Source organism: Prionailurus bengalensis, chromosome A1 (assembly GCF_016509475.1).
Source record: "Prionailurus bengalensis isolate Pbe53 chromosome A1, Fcat_Pben_1.1_paternal_pri, whole genome shotgun sequence".
NCBI lineage: Eukaryota > Metazoa > Chordata > Mammalia > Carnivora > Felidae > Prionailurus > Prionailurus bengalensis.
Window position 1 is genome coordinate 27,077,923 of NC_057343.1, and position 15,498 is coordinate 27,093,420.

At 41.6% G+C, this 15,498-nt stretch overlaps 1 protein-coding gene across 5 annotated transcripts in view; it reads left to right on the forward strand.

Annotated features, from left to right (window-relative positions):
• Positions 1–15,498, forward strand: part of ENOX1 (ecto-NOX disulfide-thiol exchanger 1) — a 553,951-nt gene that overhangs the window by 97,048 nt on the left and 441,405 nt on the right. For all 5 annotated transcript variants that reach the window (XM_043579372.1, XM_043579396.1, XM_043579389.1 and 2 more), the window contains exon 2: positions 4,528–4,651. The gene's annotated coding sequence lies outside the window, so the exon portion shown is untranslated. The remainder of the gene's footprint in view (positions 1–4,527; positions 4,652–15,498) is intronic.

Consider the following 15,498-nt stretch of genomic DNA (forward strand, 5'->3'; position numbering starts at 1 on the left):
CAGTGTTAAAAAACATGTGATGGTTTTTTTCCCCTGCATCTTCTAAAAGGCTGCAGCAGGTTTCTTCAATTCTGGAGGAGGGCTAATGGGACAAGTAATGGGCATGCTCTCTTTCCCTGGAATGCCCAGGAGGCAAGGCTAGCTGGGCTCAAAGTGGACCTAAGAGTCCTCTAGAAGTTCACAAAGATGAAAAACAGCAGAAGGATATGGATGTCCATAATGCATTAACCCTTATTCCACTACCGGCACCTCAAAGAAAAAACCATGTGTCACCATTGAACAGTCCTCTTCTCAGATTTCCTTTTGAATTAATACCTTATGTAGTTCAGGTCTGAATTGCCAAGTACACTGACTCATTTCTTCATTATGTAAGCCATTTACAGGTCACTGCTCAGATGTTGGAATACCTGTTTTAGGCTAACGGCAAGGTGCTTAAATGACTCTCAGCTGTGCCCTTACACTTGCATTCACCTGGGCTCCCCAGAGAACTACCATACTGGGCTCCTCACCATTAGCTGTGAGTCCCGCACAGAGGCCTCATTAGCATCAAAAAGCTCCTCCTCTCTGCCCTCGGGCAGCGACCTACCCAGGGGAATGGCAAGAAACCTATGCAAGAAGCAGATTGCAGTTACTGGGAAGTGAAACTTTTTGAAGAAAATGCAGATCAACTAGATCTGGATGTCAGGAAGTATGAAGAGACCCAGTGTGGGAAAGGGTCATCCAAGTGAGTTTGAAAGCAGAATCTGGGCACCAAGCTGAGTTTAAAGCAAACACCGTAGAGAATGACCTTGGGGATCCTGGGAAATTGGGGAAGAGCAGCTTGATGTACACAATGAGGCCAAAAAGAAAGTAAGTGCTTAAGGAACAGTAATTTCAAAGACTGTCAGCTCTAAAGAGACATTCTAAATGCGATTTCTTTGAAAACCATTCCAAAGCTCAAATATTTATATTGATACTATTTAGTTACGATCATGAAATGCTTTGATCTGGCTGATACCATATATGTGTTCCCATTTTGTAATTATCTAGGGAAAATACTCTTCCAAAGTTCATAGACAAAGCTGGTTACTGTGATTGGCTGAAGTTGTTGTGCATAGCAAAGCATTGGTTTAATTAAGTTCTTAATCCTTCCTACTCTCCAAAGAGGTCATACCATTCAGTGTGGTAAATGTGAACATGGGAATTCAATTGTTTCTGAAGATTACCTGCTCTCTGCAGGGTGAAGGTTCTCAAAGGAGTTCCTGGCCTTCAAAAACAAAGATATTATTATTCCCCAGTCACTGGTATGGATTAGTGCTATCCTGGGATTGATGATCCCATCTTCAAAGGACTCTGATTGCCCTTCATGGCCAATCAGAGGGTCATCAGAACCTGCTACATTTTAAATGTCTGTGTTAGGAGATATCCAAAGACATCAGACTTTTGCTTATTTTCTTAATGTAGATATGCTCTTTCTTCTCTTTGATAATTCAACTCTGGTGTGCTGTTGAGTATAGCTGGGTGAAATCTTTCCGGACCACTTGGGTTCCTCAGTAACTCAGATACTGTGTCCACCATACATTCATGAACTTGACATTTACTGACATATTTTGTTCTTGCCAGTCATTACAATAATGTTCAAATAATTTAAGGGGGAGGCAATAAGACAGGTATATAAACTGCTAAAATACAAAATAGAAAAAGGTACAGGAGCTTAGGTAAGGGAGATGTTATTTCTGGTTAGGACATCAGAACAATCTCATGGAATAGGCTGTATTTAAGGTGGAACTTGAAAAAGATGGGTTTTGAAATGTGAGCTGCTTCTTGCACAGACACACAGACATGTACCTTTTTTTTTATTGAAGTACAGTGGACATGCAATGTTATATTGGTTTCAGGTGTATGACACAGTGGTTCAAAAATTCTATGTGTTATTCATTGCTCAACGTGATAAGTATAGTCACCTTCTGTCACTATTCAACCTTATTACAGTATTATTGACTATATTACCTATGTTGTACTTTTGATCCCCGTGACTTATTTATCTTGTAACTGGAAGTTTGTACCTCTTAAGCCTCCTTACCTCTTTTGCCCATTGTCCTAACCTCTTTCCATCTGGGAACCACCAATTTGTTCTTTGTATTTATGGGTCTGTTTCTGTTTTCTGTTTATTTTTTTAGATTTCATATATAAGCAAAATCATATAGTATTTGTCTTTCTCTCTCTGACTTAATGTAGAATAATATGCGCTATGTCCATCCACCTTGTCACATAATGCAAGATTTCATTCTTTACTATGGTTAATATTCCATTGTATGTATATAACACATCTTCTTTATCCATTCATCTATCAGTGGCCCCTTAGGTTGCTTCTATACCTCAGCTACTGTAAACAATGCTGCAGTAAACACAGGGATGCATATATCTTTTCAAATTAGTGTGTTTCTTCTCTTTGGGTAAATACTCAGAAGTGGAATTTCTGGATCATATGGTAGTTCTATTTTTATTTTTTTTGGTGGGGGAGGTCCACACTGTTCTCTGTAGTACCAGTTTACATCTCACCAATAGTGCACAGGAGGGTTCCTTTTCTCCATATCCTCACTAACACTTATTTCTTTTTGATACAAGCCATTCTTACTGGTGTGGGATTGTGTCTTATTGTGGTTTCAACTTGCATTGCCCTGATGATTAGTGATGTTGAGCATCTTCTCAAGACATACAGTTGGCCATCTGTATGTCTTATTTGGAAAAATGTCCATTCAGGTCCTTTGCCTATTTTTTAATTGGATTATTTGTTTTTGTGTTGAGTTGTATGAGGTCTTTATATCTTTGGAATATCAACCCTTTATTGGATTTATCATTTGAAAATATCTTCTACCATTCAGTAGGTTGTCTTTTTGTTTTGTTGATGGTTTCCTTCACTTTTTAGTTTGATGTAGTCCCAATGGTTTATTTTCATTTTTGTCTCCCTGAGAAGATATATCCCAAAAAATGTTGCTAAGGTTGATGTCCAAGAGAGATGTACGTCTTCATTAGCTTTGAGTGTAGTTTCTGTGGAGACAGAATAGGAGTTCTCTTCTCCTGTTGTCCCTCCTGACACGTGGTTCAGTGCTTGACACAGACTAGCTGCGGAACCCATATTTGTCACCAGAGACAATGAGATAAGCATCCCTTCTAGAAGGAGAATTGAGGTGATGTAACTGAAACAGTCTACCATATCATAGAACAAAAGCATATGTTTGCCCAGTCGCCCTGGAATGTTTTTCAAGAGGGCATGTTTCCTTTTACCTCTTTGTGGGCTTCTTAGACCCAATTACTTTGATGCTGTATTAAAAAAGTAAAGGAGGGGCGCCTGGGTGGCTCAGTCGGGTGAGCGTCCGACTTTGGCTCTGGTCACGATCTCACGGTCTGTGAGTACGAGCCCCGCGTCGGGCTCTGTGATGACAGCTCAGAGCCTGGAGCCTGCTTCGGATTCTGTGTCTCCCTCTCTCTCTGCCCCTCCCCTGCTCATGCTCTGTCTCTCTCTCTCTCTCTCTGTCAAAAATAAATAAACATTAAAAAAAAAAAGTAAAGGAGTGAATGAAGTTCTCAAGGGTAGAGTCTGTTTGCTTTTACAAAATCATGTTTGGAGATGGATCTGTGGCTACTTCATCCTTAAATAAAGAGAAACCATCCCAGAAACCCAACTGAAGTTGGTTATTTTAAGGTCTTACTGTCTTTTTGCCTGATTCTGTTGTCTTTGACACACCTGCTATATATCTAATTAAGAAAGGTTATGCCTGATTCATAAATAGCCACCAGATTAGTATAGTGAGCTCTGGAGAGATCCGGGAGTCGGGGACACCAGGTCTTATGTTTCCGCCAACAGCTGAAACCCAACTGAGCAGAACCCAACGTTACAAAAACAATTGTAAAAATCAAAAGCTTAGCACTGGGAAGAGTTGAAACAAGATTTGCGAGTTTCTAAGGAAGAAAAACATTGCCGCATCTTCCTACCCTGCACGCCTACTGGCAGTGACTGTTCAGTCTCTCCAGATACCTTCTGCAACTGCGGAGGCACAATTTTTCTGAGAGCTTCTCTTCCCTAGTCCCATCTTCTCTTGCCACAGGTTATCAAAAGGCCATAGAGCTTGTCTTGGGGGCAGGGCATGGAATCTGAAAATTCTTGCTTTCTTGCAGGTCTCCCCCTACCCTCGCTTTGCTAGACAATTGCAGGAGCCTCAGAGGAATACACAGGCAGCCATTGGAGGAGTTTATCTGCAGTTATCTGCCATTGACCTTAGCCTAATTTGTCATGTTTTGGTCGATAATTCCAAAGATGAAGGATGAGGTACCTATTAGATTTGATGTGCCACATTCTTCCTCTGAAGCTAGGTTTGTTTCACCAGCTAATGACTTTATTCAATTATATTAAAAACCCAAGGTTTATTTTATAAGCGTGACAACGAGTCATTATATGAGTAGTATTCCACAGGCCCTAAGCAAAACACATAAAATGTCATTTCAAGTGCCAAGTTTCTTTTCTAATTCCTTTTTTTTTTCTTACAGATTTTTGAAAGCGGCTTAAATCTAATTGGCTCCCCCAGGATCTCAGCTCCTGTTACATTGGTGCATTCCTTTTTTTGAGAGGCATCTGGAGAGACTGAACGGCCACTGCTCGTTGGCATACAGGGTAGGAGGATGCGGCAACTTTTTTTTTTTTTTCCTCTGTCCTTGGAAACTTTCAAATCTTGGTTCAGTTCTTCTTGAGCGTGAATGTTTGGTTTTTGCGATTGTTTTTGTAATGCTGGGTTCTGTTTTCCTGTTGTTGAATTTCATATGAGTGAGGTGGCAGCCACAACTGCTGCCACCCCATGGTGGCCAGCCTATGTCTTCTGTGAAGGAAACCTCAAGAGAAAAGAAAAACAAAACGCATAATAGTAGTAGGGTATGGATTTGTATAAATAATGCTTACCAAACAGTGCTAATAAATCAGCCTTATGTGCGTCTGTTCTACTCAAGGTAAACACCTATTTACACAGCAGAGCTGAGTTGCTTTTAGAGGCCCACAGTCAGATGTCCCTGTAGTCGATGCAGCTGTTAAAAGAATGCCTGAATCTTTCCCTTAATCATGGTGACGTCCTATGTTTGAAACCCCACGCAGTGAAGCAAATGAAAGAGGAGATTCTACCCATCAGATAGTAGGGAAAGAGAAGGGAGAAGAGGGTAACTAGGGTTTTTTTTTCTTGTTTCAAAGGGTTTCTCTTAGCCAGATACTTAAAGATTTGAGATTAAAAAAAAAAAACAACAACAGGAAAATAGATGTGGTATCTGTTTTTAAGTATGTTATTAAAGTATGTATGTATGTAAAGTATGTATGGAAAGACTCTGGTTTTAGAGCTTCAGTCTTCCATTGTAGAGGGGAAAGCTGGGATTAAAGAAATTGAACATGTAAGAGACTATTGGCCTGATTTGGGCAAACCCATATTGAAGACATTCAGAAGCCAGAAATAAAAAGTGTGTTAAAGGCTGTGGTTAGGCTGCCTTTTGTTGCTGGATTAGAAATAGTAAATGGAGAAATAGCAAGAAATGTGTTCCTCTTTTGGAAGACAAGTGATTTAAAATTTTTGTACTAGCAGAGTCTTATCTTATAATATTTGATACCTCCTTCTCCTAAACATAGGCCAGGAGAGTGACCAGAATGGGCTCAAAGTTTGTTTTTTTTTGTTTTTTTTTTTAATCTTTTTTTTCAACATTTTTATTTATTTTTGGGACAGAGAGAGACAGAGCATGAATGGGGGAGGGGCAGAGAGAGAGGGAGACACAGAATCGGAAACAGGCTCCAGGCTCCGAGCCATCAGCCCAGAGCCTGACGCGGGGCTCGAGCTCACGGACCGCGAGATCGTGACCTGGCTGAAGTCGGATGCTTAACCGACTGCGCCACCCAGGCGCCCCTCAAAGTTTGTTTTGATTAAGTGCCTCTTGGTTGTGTGCGTGTGTGTGTGTGTGTGTGTGTGTGTGTGTGTGTGTTTATGTGTATGGCCCAAGTGGGAATATCTGTTTAATTGAAATCTGATTGTCCTGTTATTGGTTAGGCAGGACCTGCCCAAGCATAGAAAAACCTAATTTCAGGCTTAGCAGGCAATGAAGTTAATAATAAAACATGTCTATTGAATTAAAAACAGTACCATTCTTGTTAATTCATTTAAAAATATTACTCAAGATTTTCCTCCCAAGATAAACATTTATGTATCTGCCAAATGGGACAAGAGCCAGCCAGTCTCCTTTTTGGTAAATGTAGTCCTTTTGTTGTCCTAAGGGAGACAGCCCAGGTCTAGGGCACAAGGAGCCCAGTTTTAATTTTGTGCCCCTCTGGAGTTGTACCACCAGGGACAATGACTTTGTCATATTGGCCCTAAGCTTTTCTTATGTATAAAATAAGAGGGTTGGATGAGGTGACTTCTAAAGTCCTTAATACATATAATGTTCTGTGAAACAGAGTAAACGGTGGAAAGAAACACATGGAAATGGTAAGGAAAAGCTAAGTGAGGTAGCTCAATGCCTGAGGAAGGATTTTCTGAGCAGAGAAGGGAGAGAGTCCAGGCAAGGCATGTTTCTTTATGTCTTTATCCACTCCCTCACTCACTGCCATCTTTCCATCTCTCTGGGGAGTAGATATAGTTAGCATGTGTCAGGAAGACAGGAGGACAATGATGGAACTTGTTGGAAAAGGGTTTTTTTCCCCATTTTTCCTCTTTTCATTTCCTAGGATCTGTTATAGCTTTGATTTTATTAAATAAAAAATGAAAAATCTTAACAACTGGATTGTACATTCATAATGATGACGATTATAACAATCACAGTGATGATACTGACCTTGAGTGCTCACTGTGTGCCAGGAACTGTTCTTAATGCCTTAGGCACAATGGCTTCTGTAATCCCCAGCACAACACTGTGAGGTCAGACCTGCTCTCACCAGAATTATGCTGATATAGACACTGCATCAGAAAGGTAAAGTCACTTGCCCAAGTTTCACAGCTAATTATGGAAAAGTTGGGATTCTGTCCTCAGCCATCCTTTTCCAGTGTTACTGCTCTTACGTGCTCAGCCTTGGCCGCATCTCCTCTGAGGCAGAGATGATATATTCTATTCACTTTTTTGTATTCTCTTGAGAATTTGGCATGCTTAAGGAAGTATACCTTGAATTCATGTAGAATCGAATTAAAGGAACACCATCCACCTGGAAGAGAAAGTCGTCCAAGGCTTCCCTACCTCAGGCCTCTGGAGAAGCGGCATTTGTGATGACCTCCCAACCATGTTCGTGGACAAATGTTTGACTTGTTATTTGAAACCATCTACTTCCTTTCTGTGTGAAACTCATGAACTCGTTTCGTTTAGAAATTTTGGCTTTAAGGGAGAAAGTTAGGCTGTAGCTTAAGGAGGTTGAATTGAATTTATGTGTAAACAGTGAAACTGTGGTATTATTTAAGCAAATGTAGCTGATAAGTTAATATATGAACGAAGTGGTGTTTGAAGAAATAGCTTGGAACAAGGAGTCAACGAACGCACTAGATGATAGTTATTAGAAAAAAATTTTCCATTAAGGTTTTATTTGCCTGGATGCAGTTGACTTCTTTTGAAAAAATACTTGGTTTTCCACTTATGAACATTTGACGCACACACAAAATCAATATGTTTACATTCCAAGGCCAATATTTCTACTCCTATATATGGTGTTAATGGTGGGAGAAATGAGTAGGAGAGCTACTTCTTTCTATATTTGCTGCCGTGGTACAAGGATAGTGCTTTCGTACTAGGGCTCTGGATTACAGGGATTCACTATGTCCTCTAGTGCCTCACTCATCTGGTGGTCAGATTTGCAGCAATTCTATCGTATGGAACATATATATGTGCCTAGAAGGATAGGGTCATGGGGGGGGGTGCTAATGTTGGAAATAACCTTAAGGTTATTTGCCTTATTTTGCAGATAAAAAAGTACAGCCCCGAATGAGTAAGGGCCCTAGCTGTGGAGTAGAACAAAGTCTCAAATAGAAAACAATAATTACATAGGTTGTGTAGTGTTAACTCTATTAATTCGCTGTATAACTATTTGTTGAGTACCTTATAACGTGTAAGACATTAGAGATAGAAACATGAATTCTTGGACTAGGAAGTATATGGGTCTTCCTTGTAGCTCTTACTAAACATGTGCTCATGAAGCCACAGATGAGAAATATCTGAGAATGATCCTCATGAACTCTGAAGATGACAAGGACTTTGTTTTGTAAATTCCACGGTGTCTCATGCCTTCCAGGATATGAAGCTGCTGACCACAGGAAGAAATGAAAGGAATGATCACAGTGTAGGAATCTGACAATATTTAGTATGAGCAAATGTACTGACTTAAAAAGCCTCTGAAAAATTATAACTTTTCATTCCAATGCTGTGTCTTAAGTTTGGGTTGATAACCCTGAGTCAAAAAAAAAAAAAGGTTAAAGTTCTTTCAACCTGTTATTTTAGCAAAGTGATAAAGGGCACAATATATTTTGGAAAGCTTTCAAATATGGGGTATTGGTGTATAAAAGGGGGAGCTTCACTTCCCTGGGACATTTACTCAAAAGGCATTAAAATTTGTTGAACACCAGCCATGCACAACTTATCTCTAGATCACGAATGGGTAAATTTGATGTTCACGGAAGGGAAAGTGGCCACCATTGTAAAGGAAGTTGATGTTTAGCCATTAGCTTTACAAGGGGGTTTTGTATATGGAAGCACTATTATGAAGGTTGGTGTGCAAGGGGTCACGCTAAATGTGGGCTAGAGGGAGGGGGGGAGAATAACAAAACTGCAGGCGGCCTTGGCAGTGTGCCAAATCCGTGACTTCATTTAACTCTCTCGCCACTTCTGCATGGTGCCCAGGGTTCTCTCCGTCTTGCTCATGAGGAAGCTTAGAATCAAGAGAGGAGTTAATTTGCTCACAGTGTCACAGTTGGCAAATAGCAGGACTTGAATTTAGATGTACATGATTGCAAAGCCCCAGGCTTGGTCAGCTGGGTCTGACTCAAGTAGCATTTCACTCTTCACCCGACATGGACTGTAGCCTGAGGGGCACATGCATTCTTTCCCTTGTGTGTCCTTCTACCCCTCCATTCAACAAATATTTAAAAACCAGCTTTATGCCGGACTCGTTCAGGAGAGGCAGATACAAATTAAGAGAAAAGTTGAACTACAGGGTAATATAAGACATGATAAAGGTACTTGACAAAAGCATGTGAGAGTGGTTGGTTTTTATTTTAGCCTATAGACTCAGTACGATTACTTTAAGATCATCCTGCTTAGACGTGGGGGATATTTTTGAAATTTTTAACATTGACGAGCCACAAACACAGAATTACATCATTTGTAGTTAGCAGATCCATCTTTTTTTTTTTTTTTTTTTTTTAACTGCATGTTGGTGCTAAGTTGGTGATGTTGGCCCTGATGGAAGAAACAAAGGCAGGCTTTCTTTTGCTGTACTTTCAGGGCGATAGCTTTCCTGTCCAATATCCTGTACCAATATTGTAGGCACAATACTTATTATAGCACATCCCAGATTTCCAAGTAAGTGGGGTATCACATGATGATGTTTTAGGGCCTCACCAATTCTGAATCAGTGAAGTCTAGATTAATGAAATTTACAGCACATAGAGTGAGAGAGTCAGAAATACACTAGCAGCATATTGTAGAAGCACAGGATCCCAAGTCAGAGGATCTGGGTTTGCGTGAAGGCTCTTTCTCTCGTGTAAGACTATAAATCGCTTTGGGCCTGGATTTATTTAAGTGCTTATGTCACATAGTGTCGCGTAAATTAAATGACACAGTAGATGTGAAAAATGCTTTGCAAAGAAAGTTACAGTGTGTGCTTGTGCAGGGTTTCGGGTGTCATGTGAGGATAATAGGACATTTAACATTGGGCTCAAGCTGTGAAGGAAGAATATAGAAAAATAAGTGGAAAGAGATGGTTTTGACCATGGAGGGTAAAGAGTATCAACATGCACCTTAGTTTTGTCTGCTCAGTTCCTCACCATTTCCTGTAACAGGTACATTACATTGGCATCCTTGCAGCTTCTGCTTCCAGCCCCTGGAGTTGCCTTTAAGATGTCTCATGGTGGTGTCAGAGGGCCACCATGTTGACTGTGCCCTTGGTTTCTCATCCGTTGCTTTTTTCCAGTCACTCACTCCTAGTGGTGTGTTTGTCTGTACTCCCCAGGGCTCCATCTTGGTCATGGGCTTAGGCTCTCACTAGGAGCAGGCTCTCTGAGTCAGGTTCCTATGAATTACTCCCAGTTTGTCCTGACTCTTGCTTTCTGTCCTTCCTGAACTCTCTTTGCAAACCTCAATTACCATCCTACCAAAAAAAAAAAAAGAAAAAAAAATCTAATGATATGAGAAGATGGTGTGTCCAAGCAATAAAAAGCATTCCATAGGGCAGAATGGACAGGAATAGATAAGGCCTGGGTGGAAGAGCTTGATGTGAATGGAACCTTGGTGAGAGCCTGCAAGGAGTTTCAGAGTGAGCCACCTGAGTGTTTATCTAACAACGGGACAAGTGTCCACTGTCCTTTTGTGTGTGCTGACAGCATATCCCTTGTATACCTTCATGAAAGCATTTGGTAAGAAAATCAGTGCCAGAGGAGAGTGATTTTAGCCCTGAAAAATGATATTCTAAATCTCCAGTTTGGAAGATGGGGGCGTAACTGACCAAGCTTCTCAAACTCTTTCTTCCGAATCCCCGTTTTTGGGTGTTCTCGGTCTAGTTATCGTGACTATCGCTAACTGTGGCCATCAGTGGGGCTATGCGTGCTCTGCCGGGGTCCTTTGGAAAAACATGATTAGAGAAAAGCAGTAGAGAGGAAGTCTACAAACCAACAAGAAAACAAACAACCCACATTCAGTAGGAACAGAGAATGTATGACTCACAGGGACAAACACAGAGGCAGACACCCCCTCACTGTTTCCCTTTCAGACTTCAAAATGTTGTGAGGTGGGAGTCCTCACAGCTTCTGAGGGAGAGCCTGGCAGAGTGAAGCCTATTTTTAAAACTTGTATAGGTAGGATGCAGACTCAACAGCGTGTCCAGGCCTCCCAGTCCTGCCCCTTGTGTTTGTCTTCTTTAAATACGATCTGAATTATTTTAGTGATGATTTCACCTGGCTGAATTTCTCTCTTTTAAGTGATGTTTCAAAAGACCAGACCTGTCAGCAGTTTGGTTCTATCATTTTTGTTTTCCTTTTTACTAATATTTGTTTGGGCTTTAGGTGCTTTTTGAGAAATCTAAAGACTAAGAGAGGAATCCCAGATGAAGTATATAAGGAGGTGCTGCTCTGACAGTGAGTCATGGGCACATGTGCGTCTTCCATTGATGAGCAAGCTCCATCTGCGTCACCCTTAGGAGGGTTTCTGAAGAGCTTGTGCATGGGGGACCTTGTTGTTTGTAGTTAAAATGTCCATTTAGGGGCACCTGGGTGGCTCAATTGGTTGAGCATCTGACTTCAGCTCAGGTCATGATGAAGCGGTTCATGGGTTCCAGCCCTGCATCGGGCTCTGTGCTGATGGCTCAGAGCCTGGAGCCTGCTTCGGATTCTATGTCTCCCTCTCTCTCTCTGCCCTCTCTCTTTCTCTCTCTCTCTCTCTCAAAAATGAATAAACATTAAACAATTAAAAAATAAAATGTCCATTTAAAAAAATCTGTGTCACATTTTAGTTTAGGGTTTGATTTGCTCTATGTAAGGTTTGCTTTCGTGTTAACTGATTTTTTTTTTAGTTTTGTCAGTCACATTTTATAGAGTATTTAAATAGCGTCTAGACAGGATGAGCTAAAGGAAATGCAGCAGTAGCACCCCACCCTTATCCAGAATGTGTGTGCTCACATTGAGAGCAGCGCTCACAGGGCTCCTTGCACATTCTAGAGGATCCCCAGAAGAGTGTGATATATGTATGGTGTCATCTCCTGTGAGGGAACCTGGTTCCTAGCGTTAGCTCTGCCGGTCAGTTGCTGTGTGACCTTCAGCAAGACCCTTCACCTCATTTGCCCTCAGCTTTCTTGCAAGTTAATGGAAATAACACCGATAATAATCTTTCTCTTTCTTCCTTGAAAGATTACTGAAATAATTGTAAATTTGCTTTGAGTTGCAAAAACCATTTACTAAGCATTATATGTATTCATGTATATCCAAATGGATATATGTGAGTGTGTGTGTGTCCATGGATCGCACATGCATACGTTTGCTATTCACATTAAGGCAGGAATCAAGCAAGCAGAACTTGAGTTCTTCGGTGGACGCAGGCACTCTCGCTGCTTCCATATGTCTGCCACACGGCACGTGGCACCTTGTGTGGTCTTCGTAGGTCGTTCCCCAGGGATCTTCTGCATCTCAGTAAGTTCCGTCTCCTCCTCTTCAGCAATCGTCTTTGATTTCTCTTCCCCCCACACCCCCCATATCCAGTCTATCCGTCGCCAATCCTGTCAGCTTTTTTTTCAAATGTATCTCAAACCCACCCACCTCTCCCACCCTTTTCCAGACCACCATCATCAGCCTCCGTTGACCGCCTCTCTGTAATGCATTTTCCACATGGTAGCCAGAGTGACCTTTCAGAAATGTAAAACACATTAAAATGAGCCCTGCTTCAAACTAGCCAGTGGCTCCTGGTGCTTTTAGCATGAAATTCAAAGTCCTAACCATGATCAACTTGGCTCACCTTCATGCCGTTCCTCTCTGCCTCGTTCACCAGACTCTGGTGAAGCTGAACTTCTTCAGCACACCATACTCTTTCTTACCTTAAGGGTTTTTAAAATCAGACTTTTTGTAGAGCAGGTTTGGGCTCACAGCAAAACTGAGCAGAAGGTACAGAGAATTCTCCTGTCTCTCCTCTCTCCCCTGCCCCCTACCCCATGCGCATGGGCAGGCGCTTCCCCTGTGGACATCCCACACGGGAGTGATGCTTCTTACAGCCGATGCTCCTACACTGACACATCTTTATCACCCAGAGCCCATAGTTTACTTTAGGGTTCACTCTTAATGTTGTACATTTTATGGCTTTTGACAATGATACAGTGTCATATATCTGCCATCATATAGTATTGCACAGAACAGTTTCACTGCGTAAAAATCCTCTGTACTCTGCCTATTCATCCCTCCCTCTCCCCAACCCCTGGCAACCACTGATCTTCGGACAGTCTCCACCATAGTTTTGCCTTTTCCAGATGTCATACAGTTGGAATTAGACAGTATGTAGCCTTTTCAGATTATCTTCTTTCACTTACTAGCATGCATTTCAGCTTTCTCTCTGTCTTTTCATGACCTTAAGGATTTGCTGTAGCTTTTTGCTCTGCGTGGCTTTTCCTGTCCACCCTATTTAACTAGCCTCTCTTATCATACTGCCCTGTTGTATGCTCTTCACAGCACTTATTCCCTTCTAACATGTTCTTTTCTGTTTACTGCCTGTCTCTCCAGCTACATCTTAAGCTCTGTGAGAGTGGAGGTCTTGTCTGCCTTATTCCTGCCTCTATCCCCAGTGCCTAGACTAGTCCTTCATCCACAGTAGGTGTTCAGTAAATGTGATGAATTACCTGGGTATTAAGAACCTTTAGCTTTACTCTTCTCTTCCACCCGGTTTTCAAGGTGACAAACTCTTTCATTTACACTGCTTCAGGTTTTGTTCGGAAGAAGAGGCAGACATTCATGTTAAGTCACTGAGTCTGAGAATTATTTCTTGTTCACCTTTGGCTTCTGAAGCTTTCTTGGTTGTCTGCTGAATTTAATGGGCCTCCAGGCGAGTAGCAGTTGGTAGCCTTGGTGGGAATCAGTCACATCGCAAGAGAGAACAGAGGCAGTAGAAAATGATTAAGGGAAAAGAGCAGAAAAGTATGATTTAACATTTATTGAGTCACACATTGTAGTCAAAGCTGTGTATAACATAAAAGCGAATTAGGAGACGAGTCAGATATAAAATGAGTGAGCACACACAAGCACACAAATACTGCAGAGAGGAGGGTATTTCTTCAGATGCCTTCCCTCATTTACCAAACTGTAGTCTTATCAAAATATATAGGCTAGTTCAGGAGGGAAATAATGCATCCAGTGCTTGTGGCCCAGTCATGCCCTATGGGGCACAGACAGGCCTGCAATTTCATTACTGCTTTTTTTTTTTTTTTTTTTTTTTTTTTTTTTTTTTTTAATTTTTTTTTTTCCAACGTTTATTTATTTTTGGGACAGAGAGAGACAGAGCATGAACGGGGGAGGGGCAGAGAGAGAGGGAGACACAGAATCGGAAACAGGCTCCAGGCTCTGAGCCATCAGCCCAGAGCCTGATGCGGGGCTCAAACCCACGGACCGCGAGATCGTGACCTGGCTGAAGTCGGACGCTCAACCGACTGCGCCACCCAGGCGCCCCTCATTACTGCTTTTTAAAGAAACTTTCTCTAAGGCTAACAGACTTTCTGGGGAGGCCAAAGCAAGTGAAGCTGAGTTTAATGTTCTCATTAAAATGTTAAAGAGGCTTTATTCATGAGCGACTAAAGCTGTAATTGCTTTATCCTCGTAAACTATGAAAATATGTGGTGATCTCTTACAGAGGCATCCACCCAGTCCCCTCTGTCTGGAAGGTCTGTTTAATGGAGGGCTTGGCTGGATCAAGGAAGGGACTGAGAAGATTTCCCGGATTATATCCCTCAGGGACCTAGTGGAAGTGGTGGCGAGGGATACTCCTTCACTGATCTATTTTCATTCTGTAGCTCTTTTTTTAAAATTTTTTTAATGCTTATTTATGTCTGAGACAGAGAGAGACTGAGCATGAGTGGGGGAGGGGCAGAGAGAGAGGGGGACACAGAATCCGAAGGAGGCTCCAGGCTCTGAGCTGTCAGCACAGAGCCCCACGCGGGGCTCGAACTCACAGACTGCGAGATCATGACCTGAGCCGAAGTCAGATGCTTAACCAATTGAGCCACCCAGGCGCCCCTATACCTCTTGTTTTGTATGCACTATTTGACTACTGGGTCTGAAGTTCAGATCTGGAAATGACAGAGGAACGCATATATAGGCACATGCACACAAATGTTGTGGAAGGGAGTGGTTTTTTATTGTTCCCATAAGCACTAGCTTATTGAGATGAGAATAGAAGAAATCCAAAAATGTTGAGGTATTAGTGAAATTGAACGGAGAATTTATGTTGAAAAGGTGTCATGTGAATCACAGGGGAGAAGGCACCCAGAACTGGCTTCAGGAAGTATCAGATCCCTTTGCCATTCTTAATGCCCCAGTGCAAAAACATAGCTGTAGAACTTTAGGTAGTGAGTACAGATGGCAAATACAGCTATTTTTTCTTTCTGGAAATGCTTGTCATGCTGTATGGATATGACTGAAAAAGTAAAGCTGGGATTCTTGCACAGCTAGGAAACCATATTGTTGGAAAGCTCAAAATGAAATTTAGGAGGTAAAAAAGAGTTAAAACACGCTGTCTATTCTTCAATTCCCTATTATTAGAAAACCCTATTTGTTGAAT